This window comes from Periplaneta americana, chromosome 7 (assembly GCF_040183065.1).
Source record: "Periplaneta americana isolate PAMFEO1 chromosome 7, P.americana_PAMFEO1_priV1, whole genome shotgun sequence".
Classification (NCBI taxonomy): domain Eukaryota; kingdom Metazoa; phylum Arthropoda; class Insecta; order Blattodea; family Blattidae; genus Periplaneta; species Periplaneta americana.
In genome coordinates, this window is record NC_091123.1 from 187,849,213 (window position 1) to 187,873,576 (window position 24,364).

The following is a 24,364-nucleotide window of genomic DNA, read 5'->3' on the forward strand; positions in this document are numbered from 1 at the left end:
GTTGGGTTTTTCCGAGGTTTCCCCCACCGAAAAGGCAAATGCCGGGTAATATTTTGGCGAATCCTCGGACCTCATTTCATCTCACTACATCTCGCCAAAATGTAAAAAAAAAAAATTGTACAACTTTGTAAAAATTGTAGAAAATTACTAAATTGTAAAACTATAAAAATTTGTAAAAATTGTAATTGTAATATTGTAAAATGTTGACATGTTCCACATCTTAAAGCTTCATTGCTCATGTAAGATCTATGGAATAAAATAAATGAATGAATGAATGAATGAATGAATGAATGAATGAATGAGGTAGACAGATGGAGAAGAGGACCGAATAGATAAGAATAGGAATAAGACGAAGAATTAAGAAAGGGACGGAGAGAAAGTTGACGGAAAAAACGTGAAAAGAAAAGAAAAAGGAAAATAAAAGAGAAAAGAGAAAAAGTAAATGTGATGCAGTAGTACTGATTATGAAGAACATAATAGTGCAGTAGTGTTCTTCTTCTTCTTATTCTTCTTTCCCTCAGTTTAACCTCTCCCTTCTAGGTGCATTTACACGACCCACGCCACCCGGGCCTTACAGGGCCGCGACCTGTCGGGAGAGGAATTACTCTGTGGATCACATACATACTTTTTTGACCACACAAGGACATGGAGGGCCTCCCCGGATGAGGGATCAGCTCAATGCCAGGCCGCCTCCGATACAACACAAACATTTAAGACATTACACATCATTCACTCACACATATGAAAGGATTAAGGGAAGGATCGGCGTCCATGGCCGGACTTTCAAGAGGTACAATCCCGGCATTTGCCTGGAAATAACTGAGGAAACCATGGAAAACCTCAGTTAGGATTTCCGGCTCCTGGGATCGAATCCCGGACCTCCCGAATGCGAGGCCAGCACTCTACCACGCCGCTAGCCCGCTGTTAATCATCTATACTAATAATAAATTTGTAGCCGAAATTTTTCTGGTAATTTTCGATTTTCCAAAAATAATTGGTCCTAACATATATAATTAACCGCCCTGAAACCGAAAATCGCTTTTTTGAAATTTTTGTTTATGTGTCTGTCTGTCTGTCTGGATGTTTGTTACCTTTTCACGTGATAATGGCTGAACCGATTTATATTAAAATTGGAATATAAATTAAGTTCGTTGTAACTTAGAATTTAGGCTATATGGCATTCAAAATATTTTATTTAAAAGGGGGATTATAAGGGAGCTTGAATTAAATAAATCGAAATATCTCCCTTATTATTAATGTTCATGAAAAATATTACATAACAAAAGTTTCTTTAAAAATAATGTCTGATAAGTTTTATTCTATGCAAAATTTTGATAGGACCGATATTTAATGAGATAAATGAGTTTCAAAATTACAATAACAACACCATCTTAAGGCGGTGTAATGAAATAAAAAACAAATGACTTCGTCTATAAGGGGCCTTGGACAACAACAATCGAAAGCTATGAAACATAGCCTACAGAGAATGTTTCTGTGTTTGTATGAAGTAATATCGGAAGCTAAATTAACCGATTTGTATAATTAATTATTAATTCACCATTGGAAAGTGTAGTTTCTCTGGATGGACATAATGCTATAATGTTATTACAGTAACTTCTGAGTGAATCGAGGACAGGTAAGATTAAAATAGATTCTTATGCACAGAAAACTTGATAGGCATTCGTTTCCTGTATTTCCTAAAATAATTTTTATGACCAAATGAGTGTCTCTGGATCAAAATGATCACATTTTAATTTTTTAAATACAATTTAAATTAAGTAACATAATAAACGATTTACCTTCTATCAAACACGAATGTTCCCTGGACCAAACCTCCTATTTGAATTATGTAATTACTTTATATTTATTTCTAACGGGTGCAGCGGAGCGCACGGGTACGGCTAGTAAATAAATATAATAATAAAAAGTAATAAAGACGATAATAACAATAATGATAATACTAGTAATAATAGTTTGACAGTCAATCTCCAAACGAATGCTGGTGTATTTTAACCTCGGGGTGTCACTTTTGCTGACAGAGAGTGTCCGGGTACGTGCACTGTGACGGAAGCTGAGCCTTCTGCATTAACTCGAGCTTCAAGCACAACAAAGGAGTCATTAAGGTGCCGGGGGGGGGGGGGAGGAAAGAAATTTCAATTTGAATAGCCCACAGCCACTAATGCTGAAGTTTTGCAGAGCGTCTCCGCGTGGCGCCGGGCTCGTTTCCCACGCCAGTCCTCCTCATCCATCCACTTTACTGGGGACTTGAAATTCGGCAGGAGGCAGGTGCGATATTACGCAAAACGCTTATTCATTTAAGTTGGCACTCCGCCTGTGTCTTATCAGGCGGTCCTCTCTTCTAACGAGTCAACTTCTGCTACACGACATCTTAGTTTACTCGTTTACTTCCAGAGTTAACTGTTCCAGAAGTTTGTGTAAATAATAATTTCACACTTCTAGTTTCTTACAATGGCAGTACGGTACAAGCAACAGAGTTCCCACAAACGACAATCTACTGCGCCATGGAGTAGTACAAACAGGACCCGAAGACGCTGTAACATCGATGAATATAGATTTAGTTAATCATCGAACGAACCGGATTTCAATTTTGAAAATAAAAATATCGGGACACCCTTAAACGATACTAAATTGCCAAATAAATTAGTGGTACAAACTGAATACAATTGAAGACCTCCCTCGAAAAAGGGTGTAACATCAAATTAATGAAATACGTGACTTCGGTGAAAAAAGTAATTTTGAAGCATTCATTTATAACAATAAAAGAATGCTCCAATAGCTGAATAAACTTGTATCCTTGATTAATTAAGTGGTTCTGCTAGTAAATATGGGCCTAACGAAATATGCCCTTGAAATTATTTCTTTTCTCCTCTAACGCGTATTATAGATTTGTTGGTTACACCCTTATTCGAGGGAGGTCTTCAATTATTCTTCTTTAATTCCTATGTTAGAAAAAAAAACTCACAAGGACAGAAAAAATGTTCAAATGTTTATGTTTGGAGGAACCAACCAACACAGACATGAACCTAGGTGCTGCTAGTTCTTTCGCAATGGCAAATCGAGTCAACACACTCACTAAAATCTACTCACATTAGATAGTCTATAGATATTATTAGTTTATTTTTTTAAACTGAAATATATTTAATTTGTATGTAATTGTTGTAATTTACAATTATTCAAAAATACGTCAGCATACATAGGTCTATATGTACATTTTTAATACACAGTAATAAAAGTAAATAATAATCCGTGGCGCTACAGCCCGTGAAGGGCCAAAACCGACCAGCCGGCTGCTGGCCTCACGCCCACATGCCGAAGCAGAGGTGGACGATCAATAAAAGTAAATAGGTATATTATATTCAAATATTTTGTGCATGTATAATGTCTTCAGTATAATACAACTAGCACAAAATAGCAACAATATTGAATCATACAATATATATCCATATCCAAAATTATTTACTTTTTATTACTTTGTTTACATTTTGCGAATATACAAAATAAACTTTAATTCAATTTTTAAATTAAGGGGACACTCAACTATATTTTGAAACTTGTTTCCTATTTGACCAATCTTTTTCAAATTTGGAGAAAAAGTTTAATACACACATGGAAAGTAACATGCAAAATGGTGCTGCATGTTGGAATGGTGCTGCATGTTGGGATCCTTACAGATTAGAACATATTAAGACACTGGAAAATATTCAAAAACGGGCTCTCAAGTGTTGTCGGAAAAATTCACCATTAAAATGGGACACACTCACGGACAGGAGAACGCGAATTCGATTATGCGCAATGTTCAAAACATACAGAGGTGAGCCTGCCTGGAGCGAAATAAAAAATAGGTTGCAGCCGCCAAATTACTCTTCAAGGAACGACCACTCATATAAATTGAGGGAAAGAAGACAGAGGACGGACACTGGAAAGTTTTCTTTTCTCAATCGTACTATCAGGGACTGGAATGCTTTACCTGCAGACTTACTAAAGGCTTTACCAACAACCAAAAATGTATTTAAAAATAGGCTTAAGGACAGTATTTAAAGGTTGTAAATGATATGTTGTTATTGAAGTGTTGTATCAGTGAAGAATTATGTTATGTCAGTGAAGTGTGTTGTGTCAGTGAAGTGTGTTGTGTCAGTGAAGTGTGTTGTGTAAGTGAAACGTGTTCCTGTCAGTGAAGCTTTATAGTTTATAGTGGCAGTGCAAAGTATTTGAACAGTGAAATGTTTTTGAAGTGTTAGTAAAATCAGGATAGAATCAGTGAAATGTGTCGTAGTTCCAGTGCAGTGAGTGAGTTGACAGCGAAATGAGTGTAGTGTTGAAAGGTACTTGTGCAGATATGAACATATCATACTCGTGGGTTTTAGTTCGATCTTAGTTTTAAGATACAAATTAGACTTATTTCAAATGTTATTTTAAGTGATCGTTTCATTTAATTTAGGATATTCCCTGTTGTTATTATTATTATTATTATTATTATAAATTATTGTTAGTATTAATTATTATTTTTTTAATTATTATTAATTATTAGTATTATTATTAATTGTATTTTTAATTAATAAGTTTATTATTGTCATTATTGAGTGTAATTAGTTACCACTGCCACCGGGTATATACCCATTGCAGTGTGAATAAATACATACATACAAAATCTCAGCTCATTAGATCGAATAGTTTTCAAAATAAAAAAATTTCAATTTTTAATCAATCATTAATTGAAATATCACTTTTAATTATCATTTTTTTTGGCTTTGTGCATTTGACTGTGACTTCTCAATGAATAGGGGAAGAATTCTGCGTATTGATTTAGTTCTGTCATGTAAATTAGTGTAGAAATTTAATTTTTCATTTCTATGACACTTGTTCTCCAATTTTTAAGTTGAGTGTCCCCTTAAATTAAACAAATGGGTAAGGGACAAACTAGAAATTAGCAACAAAACTAAAGGATGCGAAAAATTGTCTACAGCTCTACACGAAATAAAATATTTCTTCCAACGATTTAGATTCTGGAAATTCTAAGTTACAACGAACTTAATTTATATTCTAATTTTCATATAAATCGGTTCAGCCATTATCACGTGAAAAGGTAACAAACATCCAGACAGACAGACAGACATACAAACAAAAATTTCAAAAAAGCTATTTTCGGTTTCAGGGCGGTTAATTATATATGTTAGGACCAATTATTTTTGGAAAATCGAAAATTACCAGAAAAATTTCGGCTACAGATTTATTATTAGTATAGATAACAGAAAATTAAAATTGTGTGACATTAGATTTGCTTTAGTATCTCGAGTAAGGACGATCGTGTAACCTGAAGACCACGGGATCGGTTCTCAGTAACAATTCAAAAGAAATTGAAACTGACTCGGGCTGTCCTCCAGTGGTACAGGCGGGATTTGAAGCCACGTCAATTTCTGGATATTCCTGTGATGTATGCAGATTTATTCCGGCGGCGCGCGGTAATGAACGCTAAGCCACTGTGCAGAATCATTCACAACTCCCTCAAGGCAATCGCGACGGCGGGCAACTTTCTTATTTCGAATGCCTCCAAGCTCTCAATTCTTTCATCAGGAAGCAAAGATTAGAACCCATTATGGCCGGAAACCAGAGAGCGAGGAACAAGCTTTCCCACTCAACGCAGGAGTTTGGAAATGACAAAAATCTAATATATGAAAAACTTCAAATTGTATGATGACTATTGTTTTACTTTCATTTCACATTTTCAAAGGACTTACATTGTAGAAGGTTTTGTTGAAACCATATTGGTACAAGTGTACACAATAATCCGTATTCTAATTATATGAAAAAGGTAAAGAGTGTTGCCTGAAATATCGCATATTTTTCAGTTATTGAAAAGAAATAACTAAAATCATTGGTTTGCAAAAAGCATTCTTATGGGAAATCAATTGTTCTTGATCAATTTTATATCAAATCCGTTCTTTTCTCAACGTACGAAGTATGTCTCAAGTAAAACACAACATTTCCCTCACGAGAACTTTTTTAAAGAAAAGTCACGTGTTTCTCTTACAAAAACGTTTTTATACAGAGGAAGAATTTTGATTAATTGATCAACTAGTGGACTTACTCGTGTTAATTATGTGAGATTTGTGCGGCTTACAGCTGTTTCAGTGCTTTAAGCACCATCCTCAGAGCCTACTAGATCACGGCGTCATCTCTAACTTCTCTGTCTGTTATGTGGGTATGTTTGATTGTTGAAAGGTGTTGAAGAGTGGAGTCAAATAGTGTGTGTACTGAAATTGATCTGTGTGTTGAGAATTTGATCGGGGCGTGTTTTAGTGTGTTTGTATATTTCATATTGTTCTAGTGTGTTGAGTTTTTGGGTTGTATGTGTAGGATTTCCATGTCTGTATTTATGTTATTGTATGTGTGGTTAGCATTGGTTATGTGATCGGCTTATGTAGATGTATTGTGTCCTCTGGTTATTGCTTTAATGTGTTCTTTGTATAGAGTTTGGAATGATCTGCCTGTCTGTCCTATGTAGAACTTGTCGCAACTATCACATGTGAGTTTGTATACACCTGTGTGGTCGTATTTATTTGTTTGTGTTTTTTGTGTGTTGAGATGTCTTTGTAGTGTGTTTTCTGTTCTGTATGCTATGTTGTATTTCTGCTTTCTGAATGGAGATGCGATCTTATGTGTGCTTTTGTTTTCATATGTTAATGTGGAGTATTTCTTGTGTTCTTGTGTTTGTGTTTTCTTTGCGTGTTTTTTTGTGTTTGTTAAGTTTTTGTTTTGTCTTCCTTATGATGTTCGGGTTGTAACCGTTTTCTTGTGCTATGTATTTGATTGTGTTCACTTCTTCATTGTAGTGTTGTTGGCTCATGGGTATGTTCAGTAATCTGTGTACCATTGTCCTGAATGCAGCATGTTTGTGTTGTATGGGGTGGTTAGATGTGTTGTGTATGTGTGTGGTGGTGGTGGTTGGTTTTCTGTATATTTTGAAGGTGTGTTTGTTGTCGATTTTTGTTATGGTGATGTCTAGGAAATTTATGGAGTTGTTGTTTTCAAATTCCAGTGTGTATTGAAGTTTTGGGTGTAATTTGTTTATGTATTGGTGTAGTTTGTGTATTTGTCTTTTGTTTCCTTTGTATAATATGAGTATGTCATCTACGTATCTGTGCCAGTATATTATGTTGTCTGCATATTTGTTGTGTTCATTGTTGAGTATGTATGTTTGTTCTATGTTGTGTAAAAATATCTCTGCTAGTATGCTGGATATGGGTGATCCCATTGGCAATCATTCTGTTTGGGTGTAGTATTTGTTGTTGTGTGTGAAATAGTTTTGCTTTGTTATGATGTCTGTCATTTCGATGATTTCTTCGATGTATTCTTGTGGTGTGTTGTTATCTATGAGCATTTGTTTTAGTATCTGTAATGTTTGGTATATTAGTTTTGGGTTTCTATAACTGTGAGCTAAGACTGACAATGAGTATATTCGACGCTTCGTAACTATTTCAGGGCACCACCATCAGATCAGAGCCGTAATGTCCAAGATCTGAACTGTCTTGAGTTGCTTAAACCTGCATAACTCTGACAGTTATTAATATTAAATCAATTTATTCGTTTGTAGAAATTAAATACCCACGACCGTGACTCAGTGTGCATTCTAAACTAAATTTTATGGGACGAGAAAATAAAGAAAAGAAACAGTTGCTGTTTCTCTCAGTCCTACAGCAAATTTTTGGACGCTACTCCTGAAAGAAGACACATCCGAGTCTTAGTAGAGGAGAATTATTTTTTATTTTCATTAATTTATAATTATTTCTTTAAAATGTCACCAATATCTAATAAAATGTATTGAAGGTTAGGCTTAGTGAACAGCAAGAAGATAGATAAGTATGGAAATATACAATTCAATTCGATTAGAGAAAACGCGGAAATTCTACTTGAACCAAGTAAAGCGATAGGGTTGGAAGTAAATCCCGAAAAGACTAAGTATATGATTATGACTCGTGACCAGAATATTGTACGAAATGGAAATATAAAAATTGGAGATTTATCTTTCGAAGAGGTGGACAAATTCAAATATTTTGGAGCAACAGTAACAAATATAAATGACACTTGGGAGGAAATTAAACGCAGAATAAATATGGGAACTGCCTATTATTGTACGGTTGAGAAGCTTTTATCATCTAGTGTGCTGTCAAAAAATCTGAAAGTTAGAATTCATAAAACAGTTATATTACCGGTTGTTCTGTGTGGTTGTGAAACTTGGATTCTCACTTTGAGAGAGGAACAGAGATTAAGGGTCTTTGAGAATAAGGTGCTTAGGAAAATATTTGGGGCTAAGAGGGATGAAGTTACAGGAGAATGGAGAAAGTTACACAACACAGAACTGCACGCATTGTATTCTTCACCTGACATAATTAGGAACATTAAATCCAGACGTTTGAGGTGGGCAGGACATGTAGCACGTATGGGCGAATCCAAAAATGCATATAGAGTGTTAGTTGGGAGGCCGGAGGGAAAAAGACCTTTAGGGAGGCCGAGACGTAGATGGGAAGATAATATTAAAATGGATTTGAGGGAGGTGGGATATGATGATAGAGAATGGATTAATCTTGCTCAGGATAGGGACCAATGGCGGGCTTATGTGAGGGCGGCAATGAACCTCCGGGTTCCTTAAAAGCCAGTAAGTAAGTAAGTAAGTAAGTAAGTAATTCCAAAAAATATCACAAACTGAAGCCACAACTATGTAAATGCAAACAGTTAAGTTACTAAACACATGCATACACATCAGTTGCAGCTTTCAGTTCAGTTGTGGCATTCAGAATATAGAGGACACGTTAAGAGATAATTATTGAAACGGTCCGGGAGAAGAAAGAACATTAGTTTCCATGACAGCGTCGTCGGCGTTGTTTAATAACGCCAGCAAGCTCTGCAGCGCATTACACGGGTTCAGACATTATTAGTCACCCAGACATGACCGCTCCATAAGACCCGGTCTTTTTTCTCTTTCCTCATTTTAAAAAAAGACGAGCATAATGTGAAGGTAGCCGACGAGCCAAGTTATGACAAGGGTAATTCAGTGGCTGTTGGAAGTAGAAGTGACAGCGGAGGGGGCGTGGATTAGCGGCAGCTTGTAGCCGCTCTCCCTGATGGTTTAATCCCCGCGTGTGGGGCTGATTAATGGCTAATCTGGGCTACAGGGCGTCCCCTGCCCCCACAGCTGTTCTGCCCCATAACACTGCTGCCCCTACGTTATTAAACGCTAATGCAGCCGATTAAGGGCTTTGTGGAGGACAACTCCGTACCTGCGAAGTCTTAGAAACGCTCGATATCTTGCAGGAATTACACTGGATGCTCCATAGGCTAGATGTTGCTCAAACACTGATAATTAGGGCTAGGATTTTGATGACCTGTAAATCACTAAAAAAATATCCTAAAACAATGCATTTATGACCTAAAAATCTTTCAAAAATGCCCTTAAAATGCCCTAAAAATTGATCTTACATTCTAAAATTGGCTTAATAGGAAATAGTACTATGCGTTACAAGAGCGGTATGTTGAAGTTTTCATGTTCGAGAAAAAGTTTGAAAAAGCGAAGCGTAGTTGAGCTTTTTTAATTTCCGAGAATTGAAAGAAAACATACCGCTCGTGTATCGTACATTATTTTGTGCGAAGATCGTTTATTACATACCTGAAAGAGGAATTTCTAATTAGTTGCAATGAAATCTCCATCTTGGTTTCTGTTCAATGACGGCAAATTTTCAAAACAAAAATATCTATCTTCAACATTGTTGCTTTAAAATGTTTTCTGTGTTTACTATACTCCAGCAGGCCGTGATATACGTCTGTCTTTTTTTCCCCCCAGCCTATGATGAGTCTGGAATCTTGTTGATTTTTCACGGCTTCCTTAATGTTACTTGCATCAAGAATGCAGTAACTTTAGTGGAATTGTAGAGTTGACTTAATTTCTGCAAATATTTAAAAACAATAATTAACAGTGCAATTTAGGTGAAATTGCAGTGGTAAGTTTCCAATTTATAATTATTACTATATTGAACGTCTCTAAAAATAATATGTTAAAAGCCTAAAGCAGTAAAATCAATATGTCACTTAAGCGGTAAGAAGAGGGAAATTGTTATGTGTGTTAGGTTGGGAATACTGAATGTGGAATTTTAGACTTTCCGCGGATTGGTTTTGTGCGGAAACCAAGCAAATACGCACGATCTCGCACAAAGGAGTTTTCTGCTACTTAATATTTAGACTAGTAATTAAATTAAATTCTAGTATCAACATTTAAGTTTATTTAATTTTACATATTTTTTCTAAATGGTACACTTTAATTAATTATTTTACCTGATGTAATTTCCATGTAGTCCATCACAAGGCCACTCTTATACGGAATTAGCAGGTTTAGAGGAGTCTATATTGAAGGGATGGTTGGACTGATCCATTACACGGGGTGTACTACGTTAAAAGGGCAATATTTATGTAGAAAAACGATTAAAATATTATACAAAATAATGGGTATTAGCCACCGGCGTAGCTCGGTCGGTTAAGGCGCTTGCCTGCCGATCCGGAGTTGCGCTCGGGCGCGGGTTCGATTCCCGCTGGGGCTGATTATCTGGTTGGGTTTTTTCCGAGGTTTTTGCCAACCGTAAGGCAAATGTCAGGTAATCTATGGCGAATCCTCGGCCTCATCTCGCCAAATATCATATCACTATCACCAACTCCATCGACGCTAAATAACCTCGTAGTTGGTACAGCGTCGTTAAATAACCAAGTAAAAAATAAAGGGTATTAATGGACAAAATATGTAGACAAAATATCGAAGGAAATAAACGTTATTTCATATTAATAATGGGGATTTGTGGTCAAAATTAAATGAAAATGCCTCAAAAATGTCCGAGTTGAAACAGGCAAAAAATGCAAAAAAATGCCCTAACAAATATGTCTTAAAACACTCAGTTTATCACATAACATATAAATATTAAAGCGGCTATGTTTCTGGCGTACTAGAAAAAAGATGCAATTTCATCAAAATCCTAGCCCTAGTGATAATAGTCAGTAACAAGAAGCGAATATTATATGTAATTCTTTGAAAAGAGAAAAAATGATTGCATAATACAGGTGAGAAAATAGTAGTGTGTTGTCTAGGTATGGTAATCATAGGAATTGGATGGAATATATACTACGAAAGCAAAAGAAGACAAATGATTAAAAACGAAAACGTAATTGAGATAAATTCTTTACTTCCTATGAAATTTAGAACACAAGTTCTCTAGACTATTAGGAAACTTTTCTCTGTAACAGGATATGGTAATTGATTTCATTTTAAAAATATGTCTGTCTGTTTGCAAAAAAGGAAATAAAAAGTGTTATTAAATGTTATTGTTTATTTTACAACTGTAAGGACTGGGGGTTGGGCGAAGGGCTAACAACACATTATCATAAAAAATAGCTTGTTACGAATCCCTACAATAAGCCTCGGAATGGATGGGCAGGGCATGTAGCACGTATGGGCGAATCCAGAAATGCATATAGAGTGTTAGTTGGGAGGCCGGAGGGAAAAAGACCTTTGGGGAGGTCGAGACGTAGATGGGAGGATAATATTAAAATGGATTTGAGAGATATAGGATATGATGATAGAGAATGGATTAATCTTGCACAGGATAGGGACCGATGGCGGGCTTATGTGAGGGCGGCAATGAACCTTCGGCTTCCTTAAAAGCCATTTGTAAGTAAGTAAGGGACTAATATCAAAATTATATTAGCGTCAGTTTGTAGAGCAGGCTTTTACAAGTAAAATGTAAAAATCTCTTTGATTTTATATTTAAAAATGGCTTATACAGTATATCGTTTTAGTAAAATCCTGCATTGGGTATATTTTTATTGAAATCTGGACCCCCAAATATTTTTTTTAAATATTTTATATTTGGTTGAGTTGCTATAGCAATGAGCTCTCTACATACAAAAATTAATATTTTACACCAAATAGGAAAAAAGCTTAAAAAATACCGTCCTTAGGTATTGCTAGAAGTGCTGATTTGTGTTATTTACTCTAGATTAAATTTGTTTATGTTCGTTAATTAATTAGGATATAACTAAAATTTGTGTGATTGCAACCTGTGTATATTTTTGTGTGGCTTTACTTTGTTTATAGTGTGATTTTTCTTTTTATTTCTGTTATTGTATTCGTATTTCTGCTGTTGTGAAAGAGAAGGCCTGATGGCCTTAACTACACCAGAATAAATAAATAAGTAAATAAATAAAAGCCTGATCTATGAATCGAAGACAAAAGGAAGATTTTTTAATAAAATATGTAGTTTCCTAGAGAAAGAAGTATTCGGGAACCAATTTTGGACAGAAAGAATAGAACTATAGAAGATCAGAGTAAAGATAAAAATTATTCACGATGATCAGGACATGAGATAAAGACAATCATGATTATGCCCAGGTAACAATGATCATGACGAGATTTTATCGATCATGACCTTGGTGATGACGAGAGAATTTATGCGATACCGATCATGATGAGATGGCGATAATGTCGATTAGTAATGACGAAATAATGTCGATCACGATGATGTTGATGACGACATCGTGCCAATGATGGCTATAATTATAATGAGATGACGATCATGATTATGATGACGAAATGATTGCCATGACGATGTTGATGAGGACATTGTGACGATTATGATGGTGGTGGTGATGATTATGAGATGATGACGATCATGGTGATAGTGATGACGATCATAACTGATTATGACGAAATAACTATGATCATGACTGATGACGATGAAATGATGATCATGATAGTGTTGATGACGAGATGATTATTACGACGAAGTGATGATGATAATGAAGTAATTACTCATAACAATGTTGGTGACGAGATGACGAACATGACGATGTGAGGACGAGATGACGATGGTGATAGCGATCATGACAATAGCAATGGGGTGGTGATGACGGGATGGTGACGAACATGGCGGTGATGAATTAAAATATCATAAAATAAAGTGAATAATGACGACGATGAGGTGACGGTTGAGATGAGTGGCTGGGGCAGATTACGTTGACGACAATCATAAGACGAAAATGGGTCCATCGCTATGGAGTGACGGTTAGCATGCCTCTCCGTGAAACTAGCGGGTCCAGGTTCAAGTCCTGGTTGGGGCAAGTTACCTGGTTGAGGTTTTTCCGAGGTTTCCCCTCAACCCAATAAGAGCAAGTGCTGGGTAACTTCCGGCGTTGGACCGTGGATTATAGCAGTTGATAAAGCGTCGTAAGATATCAATTAAAAAAGACGAAAATGATGATCAGACGATGACGGAGGGTAGAGATGGAAGAATGTTTTGAAAAAATTAATATTCTCATTAGGATAGAAATATGCGCTCCTGCATATTGACTTACATAGGTTTAAATGCAGGTAGTAGGCCGTAAAACAGTACAAAGAGAGGAGTTCGGCCGGCACCGTGGATCATGTCCCGGCATAGCTCAGTTGGAAAAGAGCCTTCAGCGCGCAGAGCTGAGAGGTCCCGGGTTCGATTCCCGGTGCCGGAATGAATTTTTCTCAATTTAATGGTGATAATATATTTTAGATTTATATATATATATTTTTTTTCTCCCTGTAACATAGTTCTAGTAAGATTATATTAAATTAATTTTCATCATTTTACTAGCTATCTCAAATATTAAATTAATTATAATTGATTGAATTAAATTAGCTCATAAATTAAGTTACTACTTTACCTTATAGGTTTATCTAAATTTAAATAAATATGTAGTCTACTAGTCGTTAACTTAACTGAAGATATTGCTGGAGAACCTTTTAAGTATAGTGTAAATATTCGTAATTTAAATATGTTTTGTATTGATTAAGGCTGGTTGAGTGGAAGAGAAGGCCTTATGGCCTTAACTTTGCCAGCGAAAATAAAACATGATTATTATTATTATTATTATTATTATTATTATTACTATTATTAGGGTCTATTATTATTATTAGGATCTACTATTATTATTATTATTATTAGGGTCTATTATTATTATTAGGATCTATTATTATTATTATTATTATTATTATTATTATTATTATTATTACTAGGGTCTATTATTATTATTATTATCTAATATTATTAGGATCTATTATATTATTATTATTATTATTATTATTATTATTGTTATTATTATTCCTGTGTTCTTATAGATTTTTACCAAATTCCGATTATAACTATGAGATTAAATGCAAATATTTCAATTGCGGTAGTTTGTTCACCAGACGTCAGGATCTTGATTATTTATTTTTTTGCAAAGTCATTAAGGGTGATATTGATTGTGAATCTTTCATAAGCAATATCAGTCTTCGTATTCCTGCTAATGGTTTAAGATTTCATAAATTGTTTTATAATAAGAATCCTAAATCTCTCTCTCCGGTCTGCAGATGCATTAAATATGCTAATTTGCATGGATTCAACTTGGATCCATTTAATGTATAGTATATCTGAGTTTTTTTTCTCACTGATCTAATTTTAATAATTATTTGTCCATTTTTTTTCTCTTGCATTTGGTCAATTGATTAAGGTAGACTATTCCATTATTTCAATTATCTTATTGTATTAATTTATGATTTTATAATTTTTATTTGGTCTATGATTGATGTAGACCATTATATTGTTTGTATTTCATCTCATTGCCATTTTCTATCATTCATTCTCATCATCATTTGTTGTTTTGTTCTGTTTTGTATCGTGCTAAACTTTAATTGGCCTTGTGCTGTTGTTTTGCACGTTAATATTCTAAATAAATAAATAAATAAATAAAATAAAATTATTATTATTATTATTATTATTATTATTATTATTATTATTTCGTCCCCGCCACTTATTTTGATATTTTAAGAGGATTTTCCTACAACGGGAGGAGGGAATAACCTAAGCAGGAGTCGTGGCCTTGTTAAATATATCATGAAGGCACTCTAAATATCAAGATCCCGGTTCTTAATGTTGGTAAAGGTGAAAGACGTTACCTTGCTCGTAAAAGGAACTTGCACACCTTACTAGAATTGGAACTAGACGAGGTCTGCCTACTGTAACAGAGGAGTGTGGACTTCTGGACTCGAAATTGAATCTAGTCCTGTTTTTAAAAGAAAGACTTGGAGTAGGAATTCGTTAGGAAACTTCTTAAAAATCGTACTTTTCTTTACAAACTATAATAAAATTTATACGCTGCTTCTAATTTTAAGTGAAATATTCTGAGTTGCATTTCCTCTTAATAAATATCCAATATAATTAAGGAATATAAAACCTCGTCTTGAAAAACAAGGAAGGCAGTTGGGAGCGCTCGCCCTGGTGGTCAGGAACATGACGGAGCCGTCGAGAAGTTGAAGATGAAGTTTTATCAAGTAAAAAACTCGCATAAAGTATAACATAGCCAAAGTTTCCGCCCCGAGTTACAAGTCCTCTTGAAGTCATTATCGTTCTACATTAACCTTGATCTCCTCTGTTCTCCCTTCACCACATTATCCTTCTTCTCTTCTTCTTCCCTTTACTTGTAATTTGTTTTAATCAATAACCGTCACGAATTTCTGGAGAGGCGCTATAAAAACTGGTAACGAATACGAAACTAAGGCTAAGCAGCGCTGCCTAGCGGATGTACAGAAATGCTTGGGCGGTGCTTGACGTGCGGTGTTCTTAAACTGGAAGAAGAGTCTTCCCTTAGACTCCAAGTAGCGGAGAGTTCATAATAATAATAATAATAATAATAATAATAATAATAATAATAATAATAATAGTTTTATTTTCCCTGGCAGAGTTAAGGTCATCAGGCCTTCTCTTCCACTCAACCAGGATCAAATCACATACGAAAAATACATACCGGTACAGTGAAACCTCCCCTTACGGACACCCCCAGGGTATCCTGGACACTTCTCACATACGGACAGATTTTTATGTCCCAACTGAAATAATATAGAAATAGTGATAAATTTAACTCTCATTTACGGACACTCTCAGACACGGACATGGACAGCTGTTTCACAGTCCTAAAGCTTCCTTTACCTCCTAACTGCGGACAGAACTTGGATTGCAAGACCTAACGTGTTACAAAAATGGAAATTTAGTACAGAAATTCGTTAACATGAAAGAAGGCAATAAGAGTCTCGTAGCCTACCACTAGTCCAGCCGGCTACCCCTTGTTAGCTGGAAGCGGGTGGATAAAGTCATAACATTTAACCTGTCTGATGGGTCCAAGGTTTCCGCGATCGTGAAATTGTATTCGACACATGATAGGGTTAGTAGGATTATTCTCTTCACTTCAATCAGTTGTTCTGTTTTGAGAGACATGGCACCTGAACGTAAAGGTTAAGTTGAAAACTGTAAATTATAGTACTGCATAACTGTAAATCTAGACTAAAATTGCATGGCACAGTACTGTATTTTCCTTTTTCGGTCTTATCTACTGTAGTTCATAGTTGCAAAGAATTTACTGTAGTACAGTATACTGTATTTAGAATTAAACTACAGTAATACATTTCATTTAAAGCGTGAAGGGATACATAATGCATTATAAATAAATTTACTGTTAGATTGGGGAGTCTCCCTCCCAATAAAGGACACCTCCCAGATGCGGACAGATTGTTACGTCCCTTCGATGTCCGTAAATGAGAGGTTTCACTGTATACAAATATTAACTTAAAAATAATAATAAACATACTTAAGTAAAAAAAAAAGAGAGATTGAATACATATAGGCTACACAATCAGTATTAACTTTAAAATAACAATAATAAAAAATATATATAATAAAAAAGAGACTGAATATATAATCACAAAGAGGAAAATACATTCTAGTATCCAAGTATTAACTTAAAAAAAAAGAATTAATACATATGAATATAATCTCACAACTAAAGGAATAGTAGAACTAGTATGATCAGCACAGCACGTGTTACATTGAGACAATGACAATTACCTAGATATTAGTGTTAATGGAAAAATAAAGTAATGACTGTGTAAAATAATAATAATAATAATAATAATAATAATAATAATAATAGTAATAATAATAATAAATAAAAATTATACCTAAAAAAACTAATTCTGTGCATTTAAAACATTTCTAAACAACCTAATTTTAAACAACTGAGGACTAAGACTACCCCTGATTTCCAGCGGCAGCGAATTCCATGAGCGGGCCATGGCTATTGAGAAAGAACTTGAGTACAGAGATGCCTGATGACGTGGTATTGATAGCAACAGATGTGCTGTGAACGTGTATTACGATTATGATGTGAAGCTAGAGGCAAGGTAGTTGGGTGTGGAATCATGTATAATTCGATATAGCAGGCAAAGAGAATGTACCAAACGTGCTACATTATAAATACCAGATCGAATATCACACTTCCTCTCTTCCGACTCCACAAAACCGTTGAGTATCGGCATTTAATAGCAGTAGGGATGCCAGTCGTACGTGCCCGTCGCCTTTACCCCCAAGGAAATGCTCGGGGCCGAGTGGACCCCAGGGCCATAGTGTGGCTGGAAGGACTAAGTCGAGAGAGAAATGTCATGTGTTTATATTTATTATTATTATTACTACTATTAAAATTATTATTATTATTATTATTATTATTATTATTATTATTATTATCATCATCATCATAGATGCATGAAATATGCCAATTTGCATGGGCACAATTTAGATCCTTTTAAGGTATAGTTTCGTTTTGATTATTAGTATTTACTGTTCTTGTTATCTATTTTATTTATGTATGTTTTTGTTTATTTAAGATATTATTTATTTGTTTTTGCACCTTTGTATCTTCTGTTTGTGTATTGTGCTGAACTATAATTGGCCTCTGGCTGTTGTTTAGCACGCAAATATTAATAATAATAATAATAATAATAATAATAATAATAATAAAAATAAATAAATAAATAAAAATATCCTCCTCTGTCTGTCAGCAATTTAACACAAACTCGCTGGGTTGTACCCCAATAAGCATTCTCTTTCTTTCCAAGACAGATAACAACCCCTTCCTTTTTTCTCACCATTTGTAAGTACAGCAGTGAGCGACACAATAGCCACAATAGGTGCTGATCATCTGCTGTGAAACACTCTTATATTAGTGACATTATTTAACGAAAAAGCCTATTTTTATTTTATAAAGCCTAAATAAAGGAGTTTAAGAGTCTATTTTAGGCGCCTAAAATGCCACTTTTTAGGGCCTAAAATTCCGCCCTCTACTGATCAGTAAATAAGTTAAAAAATGATGACCATTTTTAACGTTTCGTGCATTAAATAAGAAAAATGTAAACATGCACAGCTTCAACGAATCAAAAATCGTTTATTTCATTAATAATATTTATTTTGCTGTAAGTAATTAACACACAGGTAGCGGCCTCCAGTATGAGAAATCACATTTTTTCTATTAATCTTGCTAAGCTTTGTTTCTGTACGTCTGCCATGAAGTATCTCGCAACTTCAGAAGTGTTTTTACTTGCAAGTGTTGTGGTTTTTCAACTTGGCTCGGAAATATGTTAAATCTTACCGGTATTCAGATAAATGTGAGCACGACGATCGCTGCTTCATTGTAATGAGGGACTTTTCATCGCCCCGCATTAATCAATGTCCAACGGGCTCGCTCTTGAGAGATATATTCAGTTAACTAAACGCCCGCCTGTCTTGGTCAGGCAGCCCGCTCATCTTTCAAGCAATAGCGGTTGCCTGCCTACCAGAGAGGCAAATAAAATTAATTGACCACAGCTGCGCGAAGACAAAACAAGCATTATGCGTTGCGAGCTGCAGGAAGAGGGAACACGTTTTATTACTGAGGCAGAAGTGTGAACTTTATATGCGTTAAATGCATTTTTGTATTCAGAATCCTACAACATAATGGAATCATAATGCTGTTGCATAATAAAGATTAATGTCTGATAATTAAAATAATTTTGCGAACATTTTATATTCAAAGTATGAGGACTACATCACATACATTAAATTTTGATTAAATTGCTTGTAAAACAGTAATGCAATTTGATATTTTGCACAATAGTGTGTTTTTTCTTCTTTACAGCAAACGGTCGCCTCTATTGGAAGTTGATTTTACTGAATTCAGAGTTGCCAACATAGATCAGTATAAATAATTGATTAAATGACGATCTTACTCGTGTTAATTATGAAAGCATGTGCTGTTTACCTCTGTTTCGGTGCTACTTAACACCATCCTCAAAGCCTACTACATCTCGGCGCTATCTCAACTTCGCTGCCTGTTGTGTGGGTGCGTTCGTGTGATGAAGAGTTGTGTCAAATAGTGTGTGTGTTCTGAAATTGATCTGTATGTTGAGAATTTGATCAGGGTGTGTTTTAGTGTGCCTGTATATTTCATGTTGTTCTAGTGTGTTGAGTTTTTGATTTTTGGGTTGTATGTGTAGGATTTCCATGTCTGTATTTATGTTATTGTATGTGTGGTTAGCATTAGTTATGTGTTCGGCATATGTAGATGTATTGTGTCCTCTGGAAATCCTAATATTTCACAAAGAATTGCGGATGAATATTATAATACTTATCTGCAAAGTACGCACGGCTTTCTTAAGCACTAAAAAGGTCGCTATTGTACTTTTTGATCGACGTTGATGAAAATTTCATATTTTAACGAGATGTTAAACAATTGGCAGTTCTTAATGTGACATTTTTAAACAAAAGTCAGAGAAACATTGGTTAAAACCTGTCCAATGGTATGGTATAGCCTATGTCTACCTGTATATCCCCGTCATCATTCTCTCAGATTTATGTCGCTATCACTCACCTGATCGTATAGTAGACGTACTAGGGATTTACAGTGATGCAAGTCATGATTTTACCTTAAGCCACGGAGACTTCGTACATTTATTTGAAACTACTTTAGAACAAAAGTTTCTTCTGGAAAGTTCAATCAGAAACGCATGAAGACCGTCTTCACCGGCAATTCACAATGTCATAATATTTGTTCCTCCTTCGTAATAAATTTCTTCTGACACGATAAAACTTTCCCCTGATCAGATAGGGGAATAGTGGGTACAGTGAGACACAAAATATTAAGACATATGTAGCCTATGCAAGTGATAATTAAAGTATTTTTAAAATCGAGTGCAATAGAAATATACATTAAAACATGGAGTACAGTAATACGTAAACAAAAATGTTAATAGATGAAGGACATAATATGCAATACGTGTTTGTCAAAAAATGCAAATGTCTCACTGTTCCCATTCAGGAGGGTACAGTGAGACACCACAGTGTCTATTAACGGACATTGGAATGATTTACATTTAGTTCAAAAGAAAACAAAAACTTGCTGTCTCTTTATCTTGACATGTTCTGTAGACTTATTTACAATCATTTTGATGTCTGACTTCAAAACCATTGAAACATCTGGAACATTTGGAAAAGAGAATTTTCCATGACATTTCAAACTTTTGTGAAAAAATAAAATGAATTTTTGGTGACAACAAAGCTTATAATTATAAGAATTTAATGTAATTCTTTATTATTTTTTAACATTTTCTTAAATTTTGTGAATAATTTTTTATTTATGAAACCATTAAAATGTAATGTATCCATTATTTTAAGCTACAGTTCCTAAATTGGTTACTAGTATGTTCATCTTTAATGTTAGTTACCGGTAAATGTAATATAGTTACAGTTTGTTTTGCAAATCATTGGTACATGGGAACAGTGAGACGTCTCAGTGTACCCCTCAATGGCATGTCTCACTGTTCCCTTTACGCATAGTTCATTTAAAAATGACGCCATCACTTCAAAATTAAAACAAGAAAGACGAAACTTTGCCAAACATAATCTCAAATACCATAGTATTAGGTAACAAAACATTCATATTTATATCTCATTTGTATATCCAATATAACCTTCATTAAACACAAGCCAAAATTTTACTTCTAGAGTGAAAAATTACGAATTATTTTTTCATCACTCACCTTTATAACTAGAATCAAATCGAGTATGAAAATACTATTACTTTACTCATGCAACATACAACTCCACTGTTACCAACATCTCGACATCAAAATTTACCATCTAATAAAAAATGTCTCACTGTTCTCCCTGTCTCACTGTACCCACCTCTCCCCTACTTACTGTAAGTTACGGGACCCCAAGTTGTACAAGAAAATCGGAGACCCGATTGACGTTTCAGTCCGCAAATCGATTGCGAACGGAGCTTGATACATATTGCACTGATAGGTTCTGTGGGGAGGTCCCGTAGGATCGCTAACAGTCGCCCACGCACGGCCATTAGGCGATTGGGAGCGGAGCTGCCGGCCAGGTGAGAGTTTTCCGATAGTCCGATGGTTTGAGCCCCGCCGGAAATTACCGACCCGAATCTGTCATCCGTGACAGCTATCGGCCAGCCCTGCACGGAGACGGGATCGGCGAGATGCACAGCGGAAGGCAACTGATAGTGTGCTGACAATGGACCCTTCCACATCCATATGCGGATTTATTATCTTTGGATTAGCTTCCTCTGATAACGGTGATGATTGTGACACTGACGATGAAGAATTGGTAATATTATGGCAGGATGAAGAATATGACATGATGAAAACATGGCAGAAAACACGCATTGATCCACTAGTATTTCAACCCAGATCTCCGGCACGGGAAATCAAAATTCTAGCCGTTTGATTAACAACATGTCTAGCATAATGTCATCACAAATTCTTACAGAGATCTTCAGTAATTACTTTATATATTTCAGATTGCATAAGATTGAAAGGAGTGGTATATTTAAAATGGTAAGAAGTACAGTACGGCATAGGGAAAGGTTCACGTTAGTGGACACATACAATTAAGTAGCGCCACACGGAAGAAACGCTGGACAAAGGGAATTACCAATCCCTGGAAACGGATTTGCCTTCCTAAGCTCGCTTTCTACAGCCCTACTGTACCGTCTCCTTCTTCACTATTTTCATCATCACTTTCATAGTCTCCATCACTTTTAGTCTTCGCATCACCTTCACAACCTTCTTCATCTTCACAATCTTAATCACTTTCACACTCTTCGTCACCATATTCACAATCTTCGCATCACCTTCACAATCTTCTTCATCTTCACAATCTTAATCACTTTCACACTCTTCGTCCTCATATTCACAATCTTCGCACCATCTTCACACTCTTCGTCCTCATCTTCACAATCTTAATCACTTTCACACTCTTCGTCCTCACCTTCACAATCTTCTTCATCTTCACAATCTTAATCACTTTCACACTCTTCGTCCTCATCTTCACAATCTTAATCACTTTCACACTCTTCGTCCTCATCTTCACAATCTTCTTCATCTTCACAATCTTAATCACTTTCACACTCTTCGTCACCATATTCACAATCTTCGCATCACCTTCACAACCTTCTTCATCTTCACAATCTTAATCACTTTCACACTCTTCGTCCTCATATTCACAATCTTCGCACCATCTTCACACTCTTCGTCCTCATCTTCACAATCTTAATCACTTTCACACTCTTCGTCCTCATCTTCACAATCTTCTTCATCTTCACAATCTTAATCACTTTCACACTCTTCGTCCTCATCTTCACAATCTTAATCACTTTCACACTCTTCGTCCTCATCTTCACAATCTTCTTCATCTTCACAATCTTAATCACTTTCACACTCTTCGTCACCATATTCACAATCTTCGCATCACCTTCACAACCTTCTTCATCTTCACAATCTTAATCACTTTCACACTCTTCGTCCTCATATTCACAATCTTCGCACCATCTTCACAATCTTAATCACTTTCACACTCTTCGTCCTCATACTCACAATCTTCGCATCACCATATTCACAATCTCCGCATCACCTTCACAATCTTAATCACTTTCACACTCTTCGTCATCATATTCACAATCTTCGCATCACCTTCACAATCTTCTTCATCTTCACAATCTTAATCACTTTCACACTCTTCGTCCTCATATTCACAATCTTCGCACCATCTTCACAATCTTAATCACTTTCACACTCTTCGTCCTCATACTCACAATCTTCGCATCACCATATTCACAATCTCCGCATCACCTTCACAATCTTAATCACTTTCACACTCTTCGTCATCATATTCACAATCTCCGCATCACCTTCACAATCTTAATCACTTTCACACTCTTCGTCCTCATATTCACAATCTTCGCACCATCTTCACACTCTTCGTCCTCATCTTCACAATCTTAATGACTTTCACACTCTTCGTCCTCATCTTCACAATCTTCTTCATCTTCACAATCTTAATCACTTTCACACTCTTCGTCCTCATCTTCACAATCTTAATCACTTTCACACTCTTCGTCCTCATCTTCACAATCTTCTTCATCTTCACAATCTTAATGACTTTCACACTCTTCGTCACCATATTCACAATCTTCGCATCACCTTCACAACCTTCTTCATCTTCACAATATTAATCACTTTCACACTCTTCGTCACCATATTCACAATCTTCGCATCACCTTCACAACCTTCTTCATCTTCACAATCTTAATCACTTTCACACTCTTCGTCCTCATATTCACAATCTTCGCACCATCTTCACAATCTTAATCACTTTCACACTCTTCGTCCTCATACTCACAATCTTCGCATCACCATATTCACAATCTCCGCATCACCTTCACAATCTTAATCACTTTCACACTCTTCGTCATCATATTCACAATCTCCGCATCACCTTCACAATCTTAATCACTTTCACACTCTTCGTCATCATATTCACAATCTCCGCATCACCTTCACAATCTTAATCACTTTCACACTCTTCGTCATCATATTCACAATCTCCGCATCACCTTCACAATCTTAATCACTTTCACACTCTTCGTCATCATATTCACAATCTCCGCATCACCTTCACAATCTTAATCACTTTCACACTCTTCGTCATCACTCTCACAGTCATCATCACTTTCTCAATATTCTCATCGACTTCATCTCGTCTTCTAGCTTAGTTTATGCTAGCTTCATAAATAGTCGAATACAGAAGTTTCTTTTTATAATAAAATGCTATGCAAAATTGTTTGCGTGATCAAGAAACAATAAACACGAGAAGTTCAAACTGTTGTTACTGCCAATATAACAATGATAATGTAATCAGAAGTGGAGTGTTACAAATCCTAACCTAACCCTTGGGTCTCCATAACACTGTCTCTGCGTGCTGTGGAGTCCAGTAAAAATAAACTGCTGAGTCACAATTTAAATGTCCGGGTCAGATGCGCCCGTTTCCATCATGCTTTCAGCGCGCATTTGTTTGGCGCATACCTTTGTGTCGTCTGTAATATCGCGCTTAACTCTACATGCATGTCTGTTTGCCTATGTTGC